Below are 18,828 nucleotides of genomic sequence, written 5' to 3'. Positions count from 1 at the left end.
AAGAGTGTATTTTTTTCCCTACTGGGAAGATTTTAGAGCCTAGATAGAAATGATAATAAATGGCATTTTGCTTAGAAAAATAAAGCCACATTGTGTCATTTCCTACTTAATAGTCAAATAAAATTCCTGACATGCAAAGACATGTATCTGAGTAGTGCCACCAAAATACTCGAACAATTTTAGCTTTCTGCATATTTAAAGTTGTGTAGAATCAGAACCATCTCAAAAAATGAAGCAAATATGGCACATTGGCTGCATTCCAGCAACTACACAGAACTGCTGATGTTACTAAAATCTAGACAATTTAGTCCCATATGGGAATCCATACCACAATTATATTGTCCCTGCTCTGACACAGCCCTGATTTTGCCTTTCTTTAAGCCTGGCTTTTTATAATTTTAATTCCCTTCACCAATAAAGCAATTTGTATTCACAAAGTCTGCCTGGCTAAGAAAGAAAGAAGAAGAAATCTGTTACATGACCTTGGTCTCTTTACAGTTGATTACAAGGAAACAAACTCTTCAACTCACCCACTCTCTCATCTTTTTTTAATTGATGTGGAAACATCACACTATAAACCGTTGAAGACTACACACAGCAGGCTGGAGGCTCATGAATTATAATGTAGATGTTTTTAAAATCACTTGGTTCGCTCATTTAGCATGATGAGGTAAAACCCATGCTAAGTTCACACAGACATACATCATGAACAAACACCTACATATTAAAGAGATAGCATTCTCCTTTTAAAAAATGGAAAAAGCTATTACAAAACGTTGAGATCTAAAAAGTGGTTTTTACAACTCCCCTTCCTTTCCTGAACTAACCTGAAAAATGTGCTTGCTTGATTCATTAAGGCCTATCCTGACACTTCATAAGTTTAACAAAAAGTAATCATTTCCAGGACATTGTTTTCTCTATAATTTGGCCCAAATAGTGTCAAATATTCACATGAAATATATTTTCTTTTTGACTCACCTTGCCTGTCTTACAACACAAAGTAGCACAGAAGAAACATGTAGAAAGTATAAATCATATCATACAATTAAACTTGATGAAAAAAGTGAGATTATTAATTTTTAAAAAATCCTATGTCACTTCCTTTTCCCTAAAAGAAAATAAAGGTGCAAGTTACCTGTAATTATTAACAGCAATACTTTTAGAGAACTGAAATATTAAAGAAGCAATCCTGAAGCTCCTTAATCATCTGTGTATTGAAAAGTCTGTGGTCTTCTTTAGTTGTGGTCTTATTTGAAAAGGGAAGACAACATCCCTCGTGTTACCAGTAGCATTTTGATTGCCTATGATTGCTTATTTCAGAAGGGTTTTATTCCATGTTCAAAATGTCTGGTGACAGCATCTGGCTGTAACTGAAATATTTCATATTGTTTTAGATACAATATAAATTTTACCTTGAGGGGTAGGGATAGAGTTTATGTATTAAAAACTTTTGTCCAAGATCAAGAAATATCTCCAGATAGTCTTTGTATACCATTCACATTTAGCACTAAGATACAGTTAAAATTGGAAGCTCTGATTGTATTCAGAGTTAATATGATTAAGCTTGCAGGGCATGCTCTTCCTTTCCTTTCTTCTGAAAACTTGTGCGAACTTGTATATACTCACATATCAAACCAAGAAAGCTATTTTTTCCTTGTCAAATAGTTTTTTAAAAGGAGCCTGAAAAAGGCACTATGAAAGAAGACAATCCAATAGTGGAGAGTTCAAACTGTTCATGTGTACTAATAATGAAATACACCAAAGTATTTTGCATTCTTTCTACACCTTGACAATGACAAAAAGGAGCCAACATAAATTTGCCCCCCGCCAGGGGGTTAAAAGCAGCTCTCGGGTTCACTGTAACTGTAACGTATGTCTAATAACAGCCTTTCGGTAGAATTTTTTTTTTAAATCAATATTATTACCAATGCATATCTTCTCTTGTTCTAGCCTTGAGAATATAAAATTGTGTTTTATCATGGCTCATTTTACGGGGAAATGAGTACCATATGTATTTCATACATAGTATTAAAGAGTTTGGATGTGTTTGTCAGGTTAACACTTCTGGTTCTAGTAGGGAATTTTGTTTTTCAGCCCTCTTTTCATTACTCACCTAGGACCTAATTTACCATCCTTACTCTGAAAAAATTCCCTCCAGTATTCAAAATTGGGCTGCTGGGGTACTTGCATGTTTCTGTCGAATCTGCTTTAAATGGGAGTATATGCACCTGAGAAATATTATTATATTCAGCTCTCACAGGATCATTATCACTCCTAACACAACTAACATGAATGTTAGTTCAGTCTAATTTAGTTCATTAGCAGGATAACTCCTTTGATTTCTAAAGTGGCATCATGACACTTTAATCAGTGGGTAGTAACAGCCTGTTTATTACCATCATTCATTTAACTTTTTCTCCTAACAGTGGTGTTTGCTGGGTGAGAAGAAACTGAATATAGAACAAAGCTCCACAAACTTTTTTTTTCTGGACTTGACTGTGTGCAGTGAAAGACTCAAGGCTTCCTTCATCTGTTGCCCTGGAATTTCCTCTGTTGGGCAGAATTGCAAGGATTAAAAAAGCTGTCCTGAGCATGTATTTCACTAAATCCTCACATGCCATTCAGAGTGGCTGCTGCCTGAACAAGTTCCTCCTGTTTGCACACAAGAAATGGCTGGTGCCGACAATTCAATAGAGAGCTTGCCTGGCACAGCGAGTCAGGGTGTTCGTTCAGCTTCGTGCCAGTTGTTAATCCATTTGCTTTACATAAACGATGGAAAATAGGGCTTTGTTACTTGAACTAGTTCTTCAGGCTCTGTGTAAAGGGTTTTTTTTTTATCATTCACGTTTTCTTTGTTTTTTAACAATTTCTAGCATCCTAATGCTTCTTGTTAGGAATTTGGCAATATGATTTCTACTACAAGGCAGGCAGGCACCAGGTTTACAGTACATTTATATGCACTGTCAAAATGCTGCATATTCCACCTCAGTTACAAAGCACGTATCTGAATAGGGCAGGTCAATACAATAGGTAGAGTGGTAAAAGGAATGTGCCAGAAACAGTTTTTATGTCTGTACTACTATAGGCAACATCATTTTTGCCATGTCACTTACATAATTTTTTTCTAAGTGATTTTGCACAAAAGGAAGACAATACACCTTGAGCAGAACGAGGACTATATTGTCCCCAAGAGAATATGTGAAGGCAACCAGACCCTAAGATATGGTTAATGGGGTGTCAGAATTACTAGCAGACTTGTTGGCTTTGTGTGTTTTGTGCATTAATTTCCAATTCATTTTGGCAGTCAGGGTACTCTGTTACTCTAGATTTTAATCTTTCTGAAAGACAGGGATTTGATTCACAAAGAATGTGGCAGTGGTTGAAAGAAAGAAGGAAGCAAAGGGTGACTTGAAATGTGATTTCAGCATGAGAAGGGGGAAGAGGAGCTATGATACTGCATACATTAAAAGATGGATGGACTGCTCCATTAGTGGAGCAGAAGTTTCTAGAATTGAGCTGAAAGAAAAAGGGCAGAAGGAGTGGGAGCATTTTGAGCTTAGTTGTTCAAACTAAGTCCTGAAGAATATTTAATATATATTCTTGGTGTGTATTTCACCTGCTAAAGGTTATGTCAGAGGTACATCTGGAAAATAAATGAAAGAACAGCATTTGTAACACTCTTTGTGAGACTGCAATACCCTCATTTGTGTTTTCCACTTTGACTCTTGGTGTGTTCTGTATAAAGTTGTCGTGGGTGTACAACTCATGCACAGAGCCTCAGACCAGTAGGGCCTGGCACTTGCTTTAATGCTCGACTGTCACAGGATTGAAATCCCTTTTTTTTCCTCATAGGGCATGATTTTCATGTATAGTGTAATCAGATTGATAGAATATGACATCAGCCAGTGAATGTCTTGATCTTAAACAACTTGCAAAAATAGATTTTTATTCCTTTCTTTAATCCTAATTTGATGCTATTAACCAATTCCATGATTTAAGTTGACTATTAATATCAGAATCGCTGATTTATCAGAATGTATTTCCTAATAATAAGATTTTCTTTTTAGCCTCTTTATTTTATTATTATTATTTTTTTTTGCGGTACGTGGGCCTCTCACTGCTGTGGCCTCTCCCATTGCGGAGCACAGGCTCCGGATGCGCAGGCTCAGCGGCCTATGGCTCACGGGCCCAGTTGCTCCGCGGCATGTGGGATCTTCCCAGACTGGGGCATGAGCCCGCGTCCCCTGCATCGGCAGGCGGACTCTCAACCACTGAGCCACCAGTGTTTTTTTTTGAGATATAATTGACATAGAACACCATATAAATTTAAGATGAACAATGTGGTGATTTGATACACACATATATTGCAAAATGATTACCACAATAAGGTTAGTTAACACAACCATCACCTCATAATTATACTTTTTTTGTGGTGAGAAAATTTAAGACCTACTCTCTTAGCAACTTTCAAGTATATAAAACAGTATTGTTAACTGTAGTCACCATGCTGAATATTAGATACCTACTGGATTGGCCAAAAGGTTTGTTTGGTTTTTTTGGTAAGATGGCTCTAGTAGCACTTCGTTGTCTTTAACTTCATTTGAAACAATTTGTTAGGTTGTATGTGACGGCTGTCATATCAACGTGCATTTAAAAAAAGACATCAAAATTGGTGAATTTTTGTGTAGCCATTTTAATATTGAAGATGGAAGAAAAGAAGCAACATTTTCAGCCTACTATGCCTTATTATTTCAAGAAAGGTATAAACGCAACTGAAACGCAAAAAAAAAAAAAAAAAAAAAAAACGAGATTTGCGCAGTGTATGGAGAAGGTGCTGTGACTGATCAAACATGTCAAAAGTGGTTTGTGAAGTTTGGTGCTGAGATTTCTTGCTAGACAGTGCTCCACAGTCGGGTAGACCAGTTGAAGTTGGTAACGATAAGATCGAGACATTAATTGAGAACAGTCAACGTTATACCTCATGGAAGATAGCAGACATACTCAACATATCCAAATCAAGTGCTGAATATCATTTGCACCAGCTTTGTTATGTTAATCTCCTTGATGTTTGGGTTCCACGTAAATTAAGCGGAAAAAACCTTCTTGACCGTACTTCCGCACGCAATTCTCTACTTAAACGTAATGAAAACGTTCCATTTTTAAAACAACTTGTGGCGGGCCATGAAAAGTGTATACTGTACAATAACATGGAACATGGGGAAGAGAAAGTGGGGCAAGTGAAATGAACCACCACCAACCACACCAAAGGCTGGTCTTCATCCAAAGAAGATGATGTTGTGTATACAGTGGGACTGGAAGGGAATACTCTATTATGAGCTCCTTCTGGAAAAGCAACTTATTAATTCCAACTAGACCAACTGAAAGCAGCAGTTGATGAAAAGCGTCCACAATGAGTCAACAGAAAACACATGATCTTCCACCAGGATAATGCAAGACCGCATGTTTATTTGATGACCAGGCAAAAACTGTCACAGCTTGGCAGGAAAGTTCTGATTCATCCACCGTATTCGCCAGACATTGCACCTTCGGATTTCCATTTATTTAGGTCTTTACAAAATTCTCTCAATGGAAAAAATTCAATTCTCTGGAAGACTGTAAAAGGCACCTGGAACAGTTCTTTGCTCAAAAGATAAAAAAAGTTTTGGGAAGATGGCATTATGAAGTTGTCTGAAAAATGGCAGAAGGTAGTGGAACAAAAGGGTGAATACGTTGTTCAATAAAGTTCTTGGTGAAAATGAAAAATGTGTCTTTTATTTTTACTTCAAAACCGAAGGCAATTTTTGGCCAACCCAATAGAACTTATTCATCTTATAAGTGGAAGTTTATACCCTTTGACTATCATTTCCCCATTTCCTCCACCCCCAGGCTCTGGCAACAACCATTCTACTCTTTGTTACTATGAGTTTGGCTTTTGTTTTTAGATTTCACATATAAGTGAGATCATATAGTATATTCCTTTCTTTGCCTGACTTATTTCACTTAGCAAAACACCCCTCAAGGTTCATCTATGTTGTCAAAATGGCAGGGTTTCCTCTTTTTTTTTTATGGCTGAGTAATATTCTATTACTCTTTATCCATGGACACTTAGGTCGTTCCCATGTCTTGGCTGTTATGAATAACACTGCAATGAATACAGGGGTGCATAAATCACCTTGAGATAGTGATTTCTTTTCCTTTGGATATATACCCAGATGTAGAGTTGCTGAGTCATATGGTAGCTCTATTTTTAATTTTTTGAGGAACTTCCTGTTTTCTATAATGGCTGTACCAACTTACATTTCCACCAACAGTACACAAGGGTTTCCTTTTTCCACATCTTTGTTAGCACTTGTTATCCTTTTTTTTTTTTTTTTTTTTTGAAGTACGCAGGCCTCTCACTGTTGGGGCCTCTCCCGTTGCGGAGCACAGGCTCCGGACGTGCAGGCTCAGCAGTCATGGCTCACGGGCCCAGCCGCTCCGCGGCATGCGGGATCTTCCCGGACCAGGGCACGAACCCATGTCCTCTGCATTGGCAGGTGGACTCTCAACCACTGCGCCACCAGGGAAGCCCTCCTTGTCTTTTTGATGATAGCCATTCTAACAAATGTGAGATAATATCTCATTGTGGTTTACTTTGTATTTCCCTGATCATTAGTGATGTTGAGCATCTTTTCATGTACCTGTTGGCCATTTGTGTATCTGCTTTGGAAGAATGTCTAGTCAGGTTCTCTGCCCATTCTTTTTTTTTTTTTTTTTGCGATACGCGGGCCTCTCATTGTTGCGGCCTCTCCCGTTGCGGAGCAGTCTCCGGACGCACAGGCTCAGCGGCCATGGCTCACGGGCCCAGCCGCTCCGCGGCACGTGGGATCTTCCCGGATCGGGGCACGAACCCATATCCTCTGCATCGGCAAGCGGACTCTCAACCACTGTGCCACCAGGGAAGCCCATGCCCATTCTTTAAATCAGATGATGATGATGATGATGATGATAATGATGATGATGATGATTTGCTATTGAGTTATATGAGTTCCTTATATATTTTGGATATTAACCCCTTCTCTGATATATGGTTTGCAAATATTGTCTCCCATTCTGCAAGTTGCCTCCTCATTCTGTGAATTGTTTCTTTTGCTGTGCAGAAAGTTTTTAGTTTGATATATGAAATTCTTAATAATTTTATCTTTGAACTTGTATAAATAAGTCTGAGGGGACAATGGAATATGCACATACATGCAACGTATGTGTCTACTGTTTCTTGTGTCCTCGTTCACATAGAACTTTGGTGATGCCTCATGAGCACAAAATTTTGATGGACCCGTAATGTGTGGGAGTTCAGTGAGTCTCAAAGTGAGTACAAGGTAAGAATGTTATGTCTGTTATGAGGTGGTGGTGATGATTAAGACATAAAATGAAACTAAAATATAGGGCAAAACATAGCCTTTTTTCCTTTCAGTCCTTCCTTACTCTGTAGTGAGGTAGAGAGTGATGATAGAATGTGCATGTATCAAGAAGTGAAATGAAAATAGTTGAGTTCGTTTTGTGTAGCATTTCCACTGTTCTGGTAAGAATAAAATGCAAATACATATCCAAGTTATGGAATATGAATTGTGTAATTTCCGCAATTCTATGTGACTTAAATGTTCTTATATTTGCATTTGAAATGGGCATCGTGCAATATAAAATTGAATAAAATTCATGCTAATAATTAAAAATTTTACTCTACTTAGGAATGACATTAAGTAACAAATAAACACCAACCCAAGTCAAGAGAAAGAGACCTTGGAGGAAAGGAAAAGAAAGCTGTATATTTTAGTACCATTATTTTGAACAACAGTCTCCATATTTTAATTTTGTACTGAGCCCCACAAATATGTAGCTGGCTCTAAAAGTAGGAAATATTTGTACCAGGAAAATAGAAAATGTGCTGTGTCACCAGGTAGCATAAGGTAAACTTTCACGTTTCTAAATTATTTTATCTTTGAAGGAGTGTTATTCAATCTAGATTACAATAGTAAATGGAGCCCTTTCTTGTGGTATCAAGAATCAACTCAGGCAAACATGTCGGTCCCCTGTCATTGTTCTACTCAGCACAGCTCAGCAACATGATGGCTACCTCTCTGGTTATGAAAAATGATGTATTACCAGTTGCTTCCACGTGCTGCCTGCCTCCTGAGGAACAAGATAAATGGCTGCCATATAATGTGCAATGGAGGACTTGAGAGTAATACACTTTCATAATATGTGGTCAACAAGGAGAGTGTCATTTTATATTCTCACCAGCAATGTGCCAAGGGTTCTAATTTCTCGACAGCCTCACCAATTTTTTTTTTTTGATAATAGCTATCCTAGTGGGAAAATTTACTTTATCTTTTATGTTTCATTAATATTTTTTCCTTTTTGTTCTGTGTAAAACTCTGGTGATATGATTTCTAAGTGACTGATACTGAGTTGAGGTTATTTTCAGCCCAAGAATATATTATTCTTTCTTTCTCACCAGATCTATTAGGTTTTTCAAGAGAGCATAGTAATACTCTGTGTTTGTAATTGCAGATTATGTGTATATGCATGTATATGTATGTTACTATCATTCTATTTGTTTTTGGTATATTATCAATACGTACTGCCATAAGAATACTGAGAAAGGTAGGCTAAATATTTCTTTTGACATCTTATTTTTTACCGAAATGATAGGCTTCTGTTTTGGGATTTGCTAGTGGTGGAATCAATATATCTCTTTTTAACTTTTTGCACTGAGGTTCACATCATGTTGCACCGGCAATATGTTCCTATTAAATAAGACAAACAGGTGGCTCTATGTTTTGTGGTAATTTTAACAATTGGGTTCAAGTCCCATTCCCTCTTCTAAATTAAGTGCAAGGAGATCCATCACCCCGGCCAATAACTTCCATGGCAGGTTGTGTGGACCTCACCATATAGGCTCCAGTGATCATGTGTGTGAATCATAGCATTTATGCTGCCTCAGGCACTGGCATATGAAAGCACAGCCTAGATCCAGCTGATTAAGCTGTAGCATAAAACAACACTTCAGTAGTCAGGAACATGACAGCCCACAATGGTTTATGTGACCGAAGAGTATAACATTGTAATTTACTTCTCTAATACATGTCATATTTTCTCTTATTGTTTCCCCTTATGGAGTGAAATATGTAGGTTAGAGATTGCTGTACAAGCTTCATGTGTTATGTCCCTCCAAAATTAGAGGGTAACAAACTGTCTTTATTATCCTGTGCCTTTGGTTAGCTGCTACAAATCACAGAAACCACTGCAGGTGAGCATCTAGTGGTTTAAAAAGTCAAGGCAAACTAAAAGACTTCATGTCTCTGCCTGAAGCTATTTTTGAACCACAGTACAGCTAGACACAATTATTATACTTCCTGGCCCTTCCTTCTTATTGTACTTTCCTAACCATTTTTTCTTTCTTATTGACAGGAAACCAGGATTTATAAAGTCTGGCTCAATGCAAATATTTAAAGACTTAATTTTTTCCCTCCCCCAAAACATAACAATATAAGTTGAATAGTGTTTTGGTGAGTTTATTTTTCTTTTTAAACTGGAATTCATGGCTGTTCTCCAACTGAAAACAGCACTAGTCACAGATAATTTAAAGAGAATAGCTTGCTTGTTTGTCAAGCAAACATGTGTAATCTGATGAAATTATTAATGTCACAGTGTTAACTCTCTTCTCATAAATACAGTTAACATTGCTGACACTGCAATTATGTTCAAATGTTCCGGCTCTTTGCTTATCCGCTCAATCTGTCAGTCCAGTACGGGGGAGACAAATTGCGGTGGGCACTTGACAATGCACAAAAGAGGTATAAACCTCTTCTGATTAAACCTTGATGAAAGATTAAATGGTTCTGAATGCTTGCCAGATTCTTATGATATGACATTTTTAACGAGTGGTAATAAAAAGCTCTATTCAATAGGTTTTTTTAGAAAAGATGACAAAGATGACATATATACACATATATTAAGATGTGCATAGGCATGTGCTAGAGTAAGAAAGAGCACAGTCACCTCTTATCTTGGATTTAAACTTTGTAAACAATATCAATCATACTACTGGCTAGATTATTTTTTAACATCTTTATTGGAGTATAATTGATTTACTACATTGTGTTAGTTTCTGCTGTATAATAAAGTGAATCAGCTATACATATACATATATCCCTATATATCCTCCCTCTTGCGTCTCCCTCCCACCCTCCCTATTCCACCCCTCTAGGTGGTCACAAAGCACCGACCTGATCTCCCTGTGCTATGCAGCTGCTTCCCACCAGCTATTTTACATTTGGTAGTATTTATAAGTTCATGCCACTGTCTCACTTCGTCCCAGTCCCAGCTTACCCTTCCCCCTCCCCGTGTCCTCAAGTCCATTCTCTACATCTGCGTCTTTATTCCTGTCCTGTCCCTAGGTTCTTCAGGACAAGCTTTTTTTAGATTCCATATATATGTGTTAGCATACGGTATTTGTTTTTCTCCTTCTGACTTACTTCACTCTGTATGACAGACTCTAGGTCCATCCACCTCACTACAAATAGTTCAGTTGCGTTTCTTTTTATGGCTGAGTAATATCCCATTGTATATATGTGCCACATCTTCTTTATCCATTCAGTCGATGGACACTTAGGTTGCTTCCATGTCCTGGCTATTGTAAATAGAGCTGCAATGAACATTGTGGTACATGACTCTTTCTGAATTATGGTTTTCTCAGGGTATGTGCCCAGTAGTGGGATTGCTGGGTCGTATGGTCATTCTATTTTTACTTTCTGGCTAGATTTTTGTAGTCATTTTTTCTGAGAGGAAACAACACGTATTGAACATTACCGATACTAGTGTCTTCTCTTGCCTTCAATCTCCTAGTGGAAAGGCTGCTCACAGTATCCCATTCATAATGAGTGGTCCCTACTTTCATTTTGTAGAATCCTTATTAGAATTTTTGCCATATCTATTCTGTCAGCAGTCAAGGAGGAGTAAAGATTTAGTGTATGCATTAACCTTTTGATTGTTAAGCTTAGTTCGCAGCTTTTCATTTTTGGCTTTAGAGCAAATAAAAATAGACCAGTTTATAATAATGGTTAACAATTATTTTAGTACTTACTATGCCCCAATAGTGTTTCAGGCATTTTTAAATATACTTTAAATCGCTTAATTCTTATATGAAGTAACTCCTAGTATTTTTCTCCTTTTGTAGATGAGGAAACTGAGGCACAGAAAGGTTAAACGACCTGCTTAAAGTCACACAGCTAATAACAAGTGGAATTAAAACTTGAATCTAGATATATTACAACATAAACTCATAATAAACTTGTAGATAAAGAATTTATAACTATTCTTACCTTCTTAGATTTACAGATTATTATAGAGTTGTTTTGTTCCTTAAGATTAGGCCTATTCCTTCTCCTCAAATTTCCCCACCTTGCATAGATAAAGAAATCCTTGACTAAACTTCATGAAATAATTAGAACATATATTTAAAAGTCTATAGCATGATGGACTGGTAATTATTTGTGTTCATATTAAGAAGTACACTAAATTGAAAAGTTTCTTTAAATAAAAAACAAAGAGGGCCTCCCTGGTGGCGCAGTGGTTGAGAGTCCGCCTGCCGATGCAGGGGATACGGGTTCGTGCCCCGGTCTGGGAGGATCCCATATGCCGCGGAGCGGCTGGGCCCGTGAGCCATGGCCGCTGGGCCTGCGCGTCCGGAGCCTGTGCTCCGCAACGGGAGAGGCCACAACAGTGAGAGGCCCGCGTACAGCAAAAAAAAAAAAACAAAACAAAGAATGTTCTTGTATTGCAGCACTCGAGTGCCTGGAGCAAATGCATCCATTAAATGTGAGAAATGGGGAACGCAGATGAGGGGACCCTGGCTACCCAGACCATTTTGTTGACTTAGTTGGAGCAGATAAATAGAAATAATAAAGAAAACTGCAGCTTTCTACACAGTGTTATTGCCAAAACCTTGCTGCAAATTCAGAAGGAACTTATATAATCGCTCCTGGCCCTGGCCCTTTTGTTCTCTTTACATTTGGTGAAAAAAATTGTGTAGTTGTGCTTTTCCTTTTCTACTACATACAACACACTGAAAAACCTGTGTGAGGAGAGATCATGCTAAAAGAATGCAGAGGGTTTTAAAAATACTTAATAGAAGAAAAAAAAAAACAATTATCAGGTAGAAAGGTGAGGACAAAGCAAATTTGCCAAAGGAAAAAAAATGTTTTCTTTTTTTAATTGTGTTAAACAGTTGTTTCCTACTCTGAAAGTTCATTATATTTATTTGTCATCAGGGTAATTGATCTACACTTGTTGCTAAGTCTGTTGCTTGCCTTCTGATGAACGGATTTATTAAATTCATTTCTAATCTCTGTCTTCTAAATTCAATAAGCACTATAAAATTTCTTTCCTTGTATGGGAATTCTAAGGTCTTTTTTTTTCCTCAACAGCTTGAATTCCTGTATTCTGATTAAGATAGATGAAGTATTTGCATTCTATCCATATTCATAATCCTCTTTCAGAGTCAACCTAAAATAACACATTTGTTGCCCAGGCAGTCACAGGCAATGTGTTCGTATTGCTCTGTAGCTTTTTGTTTAGATGGATAAGGGCCTATCCCTTTTCAAATTCAACAGAAGAGGTGGTCAGTAGGTGAATTCAGGCTGTTAAGAAACCAGAGCAATCATTGTGTCTTTTGTCTGTGACAGAAACTGTAATTAATGACCCCCCCCCCTTTTTCACTAAAGAAAAAAGAGATGTGCAGTTGACAGACATTTTATTAATAGTTTCTACCAACTTGCTATGCATAAAAGGCTTTATTGGTTGCAATGCCAGTGTAAGGAAAAAAGTTCTTTTTGATGAAATGTTCAAGATGGTTGTTTTATGGATGAAAAATGAAGGCAATCTGTCTACTGCCACTGAAAGTTTGAGTTTCAATAATAAAACTATTGTGACATTTCCCATTGTGTTTTTTAACCATCTGCCTCCTACTGGTCCAATCAATGATAACTTTACCTAGGTCCTCTCTACTTAACAAGAAAACTGCCAATATTGTGTCTCATGGTTAATTTACTAGAGAGATTTATTATTTTTTTTGAGAGAGATTTATTATTGATAAAGGTGTTTGCACATTTGATGACTGCTGTTCTTTCTATAAAAGGGAAATTCTTTATTCTCATATTTGAGGGTTAAATATGCAGCTTGACAAACAACAGTGGAGGCTTGTATCCCCTCAATAACTAGAAATCTAGAAACTGTTCAAGGAAGCAATGAGAAATGTATACAATGACAAACTCTCATCAAAAATGTAACATATGACTTTAAGTAAGCATCTGTTATATTCCTGCTTAGCATTGAATGAAAAGCACATTTTCCAAAATGTTTTCTCAAAATGGGCATATTAAATCCATAGTTATCTGAATTAGAATTTTTCCCCTATTAAATGCAATTTTTTCTTTAGAGTAGATGTGTTGTTTCAATGATCTCTGCTTATCAGTTAAGAAGGGAAAAACACATTTTACCACATGGATTCACGATAAAGAAATGAAGGTGCTTTCTCATAGCTTACTTAATCCTCCATTACAAAGGGGTGAGAAGAAAAGGGATAGTCAATATTTTAATAAGTCTTTAGACTTTGTTGCAGCCCAAATGGAGTTTAAGAAATGTGAAATATGAGATACTAAAGCATTCTAATCATTGACAAACTTGCAAATATACCTGCTTTATTTTTCTTATAGTAATCATCATTATTAATTTAAACAGCCCTCAGTATTTGCCTATATCTTTCACAAAGTTCAATCTTTAAAAGTCTCAAATAGCTCACATTTTGGAAGAAGGCAGGCAGCTGGAAATGTGCTCTTTGCACATTGATCTTCAAGCAGTCATTCATTTTCTCTGGGAATTTTTATGTTAGCTCCCTTATTGGGAATATGCTAATGACATCCGCCATGATTACTGATTTTCTTTGAATCATTATTCCTCTGTGGGCAAAGCAATCAGAAAGGGAGAACAGGAGATTTCCTTCTTGCTTGTGTGCCTTCTTCAACCATCTGCTCTCTCCTGATTTATCTGAATCAGATCTGTAGTTTTCAGATTCTTTACTCTGACACTCTAAGGCATTTGATAGCTTAAAAGGAGTTAATCGTTATCTATCTATGTCACAAATATGGTTCTTGGTACATTCTAGCTGTAAACTTACCTACCCAGGGTTTACATGGGCAAATTAATTTTTTAAGTAAAAAATGGTAATGCAGGTTAGCAGCTTCATTATATGGAATGTGTCAGTTCTGAACACTTTTGCTATTAATGGCCTTGGGCACAGACGTTGCAAAAAAAATTTAAAAAAAAGTAACCAATGTATTAAATCAAAGTATTCCAAGAAAAGAATTGTGGATTCTCAATCTCCCAAGGTGAAGAAAAAAGTAAAACTGCGTGGGCTTCCCTGGTGGCGCAGTGGTTGAGAATCTGCCTGCCAATGCAGGGGATACGGGTTCGAGCCCTGGTCTGGGAAGATCCCACATGCCGCGGAGCAACTAGCCCCGTGAGCCACAATTACTGAGCCTGCGCGTCTGGAGCCTGTGCTCCGCAACAAGAGAGGCCACGATAGTGAGAGGCCCGCGCACCGCGATGAAGAGTGGCCCCCACTTGCCGCAACTAGAGAAAGCCCTCTCACAGAAACGAAGGGCCAACACAGCCATAAAAAAAAAAAAAAAAAAAAAAAGAATCAAGACTTCTGAGTGCCAGCCCATGCCCTGCCACCAGAATACGGTGTACTTTTAGAAAAGTTACTTAATTTCTCCCAGCTCCTGTTTCCTCTGTGGTGACAGGAAATGAATGTCATAGGTGATATTTAAGGTTTTCTCCACCAGCAAGATTGTGTGACTCTATTATTTATTCCACAAAACACATTGTAGATGATGGGAAAGTTACTTTATGGTTTGGTTTTAGCATGTGCATTTGATCTTGCCCAGGGAAAAGCCGTTTCAAAATAACTATCTACCTTCAGAAAAGGGACTCAGAGCCTTCTGATTACACTTTTAAAAATGATGAGTACAGTCGAAATTTAAAAAATGGGACACCATATCTTGCTTCAGTTTACATGGAACAGATAAATTGCTAAGAATGTTGCTGATTGATGGAAGCAAGTCTTCCACTTCAGCGAGTGAGAATCAGCAAGATTCTGACACCCCTAGCAATGCAGAGCTAACTTAATATGCAGAATTGGCATTTAGGCAAGAGAGTTTGCAAAACTTGGGGCTATTAGGTCAGTGAACATTGTCAAAACATGAAGATGTGAGTTTGGGAATGTTGACACTCTTTTGGTATTCAGCTCATTTAAAAGTGAATAGACCTGTTAATGTAAAATTGTTTCAGAAAGTGCCTGGATCTTGTCCTGCTCACCCAACAACTTCTCTTATTTCCTCCACGTTAAGAATCAGACTGAGAACAACCCAGCTGCCCCCATGTTTTAAAGAGTTATGGGATTTTTGAATAAGTATATAGCATCCACTGACCCAAACTTCTGATGATGAGACTGCTGGCTTGTGCTGTGAACGACCAGTGATCACTCCCTTCACCTTATAAATGTAATTCTTCTGATTCTGTACATTTTCTCTGGCAACCATTACTGATTTGTGTCCTGGTTTCTGTTTGATAGTTCTGGCTTATTACAAACTGAGTTGCAAAGCCAAGACTTAAATAGAAATTACTTCACTGATGTGTTTCAGCTGACCAGAGACAAACTCACACCCAAAATAACCTCCACTCCCTTCCTTCCACATATTCCAACAAAGGGAAGAAACATACAGGCACTCTGTCTTCTTTTTTGATGTACTATACAAATAGAACACTTTTGAGAAAAATGACTAAAAATAGGAGAGCACAAGTATATCTTAATATTTCATGAGCTAAATTTCAAGGGCCTGAAATTGAAGATAGGCAGGTAGCCAATGATACAGGAGAGAAATATTTATTGCAATCATTGGCCTATATTTGAAGAACAACAAATATTCTTTCACTAGGAGTTCAGCTTTTGTCTATTGTAATACACTGTCTTGTAGTTGTGATGTGCTGGGCAACGTGATATTGCATCTGCTCAGCTATCATGCTATTGCATTTAGTTTTTTAGGATTTTGTTTGTTTGCTCCATATATATATATATATTTCACAGATCTCCTTAAGATTGAATGACTCTGCCTCTTGTGATAGTTAGAGGCGTATAGCATTTAGATAAGGGTATTTCTCAATAGTACTAGGATTCTATATTATTTTTAAAAAGGATTTTTTAATTCCTTTTTTCAGGTTTTATCTATTACTTACATATACTTTTTTTCTATTAAAAAGTATACATTATATATTTGGTGTCTGAAGAGGTCATAATTCAAGTCATTTTATATTACTCACATACTCTTCTATTCCCCAAACATATGACTTTCCCATTCTGTTTCTGGATGAGGAAAAAATCCAGAATGGAAGTATATTCATCAGTCCCTACATCAGCACATTTCCAATCGACGTCAGTAGTACACCCTGCATCAGCACATCAGAACAGTATCTGGACGGCAATATTAAATGCCTTACTGTTTAAAATGTCTTTCTGAACTGAGAATATTGAACAGTATATCCAATTTTGAGGATGATTTTATTCATATGAAATCAGTTTTTCAAAGTTTAGAAATGAAGCATTTTTAGTTTAGGTTTAAATATTGCACAGTGATGATTTTCAACGATTAGAAACACGTTTGTACTATAGCACATCTAGGCCCAAGTATTTCTCATTTACAATCCATTTTTTTCCTAGCAATAATCTAAGTATTTCTAGGTTTTATTATATTTCTTATTCCCATGTGATATTGGTCAATAGACTGTCATTATCACAATAAAGTTCTCTACATTTAACTGAGTTTTGAACTTATGAAATACACACAAATCTACTTAAAATTGATATTAAAAAAGTTAATAGAATTTAAAGTGTTCTTCACTTCTTTGGTCATTTTACAAAAATAGTTATGTAAAAACAACTTCTCGTTTGTATGTTTAACATTTACCATTTGCTTTTCTTCTTTTATTTATTCAAACTATATATGCAAAGTCACAAGAGTTTTAAATATATTAGGTAAAGATAATCAAAATATTAGATTGGAAAAAGATCACTGAAGATCGGCAGTTTTATTTTCTATTAGAAACAGACAAAACAGTTATAATTAATGCACACTCTTTACTAAAATATTTCACTGAATTGAATGCATTTTGTAAGTATTTGTAAGGCAAATGTACTTTAGACTGACATATATGTATATTTTTCTACATCTCCTCTTCAGCCTGCCCATTTTTCAAGTAAGTAAGAGGTTATCTGAATACTCAGATAACCTCTGCTTCAAACTTTAGAGTATAACCTTGAAATGGTTATGTGAGTTGACAGTATTATTGAATATACAACTTTAGCTCCTTTATACTTCATCAATATTGCCCATTTTCTAATATATCTTTAAATGTGTTTATGTTGCTTGAAATTCAGGCATGACTAGGCCCCTTTTATATTTCTTTGTTTTCAGTTCATGCAATTAGCCTGTCCGGTACTTGTGTCTGGTCATCTCAACACTTCCTACTACATTTCTAAAGTCTTAAACACTTTCAAACAGGTACACATTTTGTTGAAGTTACTTTTTCCCTGTTGAATCAATAGTCACAAAATAGAATTAGAAATTAAAGTATTCAGTCATTTAGAAATCTGCCAAACATGAGATAGATTTTCTAACTCGTATATCCAAAGCATGAGAAATACATCTCCATGTACAGTCCAAATGAAAAAAGGACAAGGGGGAAGATTTCTATAACTCTGGAGGCAAAAGATAAATTCAGAATCTGTAAGTTTTCTGGGAGGAAAAAAAGACATAATAATTATAACTTGATATTCATTTTAAATAATTCACTTCTATTCATTAGCAGTATACATTTTATTGAAGTTTTATCCCTCTGTAGTAAATGTTCCTCATTAATCTATAAATAATTGGATTTGGCTTTTAAAATCTCAGAATGTGTATATTTTTCTCTTGAATAGTTAATACTTATGACAAAAATGTTGATTTTTTACGATTCCTTTTTGGATTGTCTTCAGAGACAACTTTTGAATCACACAAAAACAACAGATCTTTTCAACCAACGGGCAGTGTGTCAGGAGTTGAAATAGAAAGATGACAATAACTTGGTTCCTGACCTTGAAAATCAGCCTTATAAACAGATGACATAAATAAAGTTCAGGAGGGTCAATGAGAAGGATGCACACACATGGGTTTTTGACCACGTGTACACTGTCTGACTTGTTTATTAATCCGACTCACTAAACATGGCTACAACTACCTTTTGCCTGGTTTCAAAACCAAACTCCTCTCAGAAATTACAATCTCCTCTTGCTGAGGATGTTCAAAGGAAAGATTTAGGCATGTTTTCACAAGAAAGTTAGCACTATGGCTTGTATATGGAAGGCATCAAAAAATTGTTGAAGCCGTACATGCACACAAAGCACGAGGAGAGCATTGTACATAAGGCGGAGGTGTTGGCTCCGTTGATGTCTAATCTCTTGTGGAGGTTAACTCTTGAGTCTTTACTTTTAGGTGCTGATTGTCTTTGATCTTCAGTCCTTGATTCATCATTTATACATGATTCATTGATAGGTGAATCAGGCTGGACTGCTAATCAATGTTTACTTGAGTGGATCTGGTTCTCTCTTTCCCAAATGCTTGTTTAGTCTTCGTGGAGTCAGGGGCAGTGTTCATCAACAAACTTCCTAATGCATAAAGGTTACACCACTCT

Source organism: Mesoplodon mirus, assembly GCF_964341445.2.
Source record: "Mesoplodon mirus genome assembly, chromosome: 3".
In the NCBI taxonomy this organism is placed as follows: Eukaryota; Metazoa; Chordata; class Mammalia; order Artiodactyla; family Ziphiidae; genus Mesoplodon; species Mesoplodon mirus.
Note: the sequence above shows the minus strand (reverse complement) of the source record.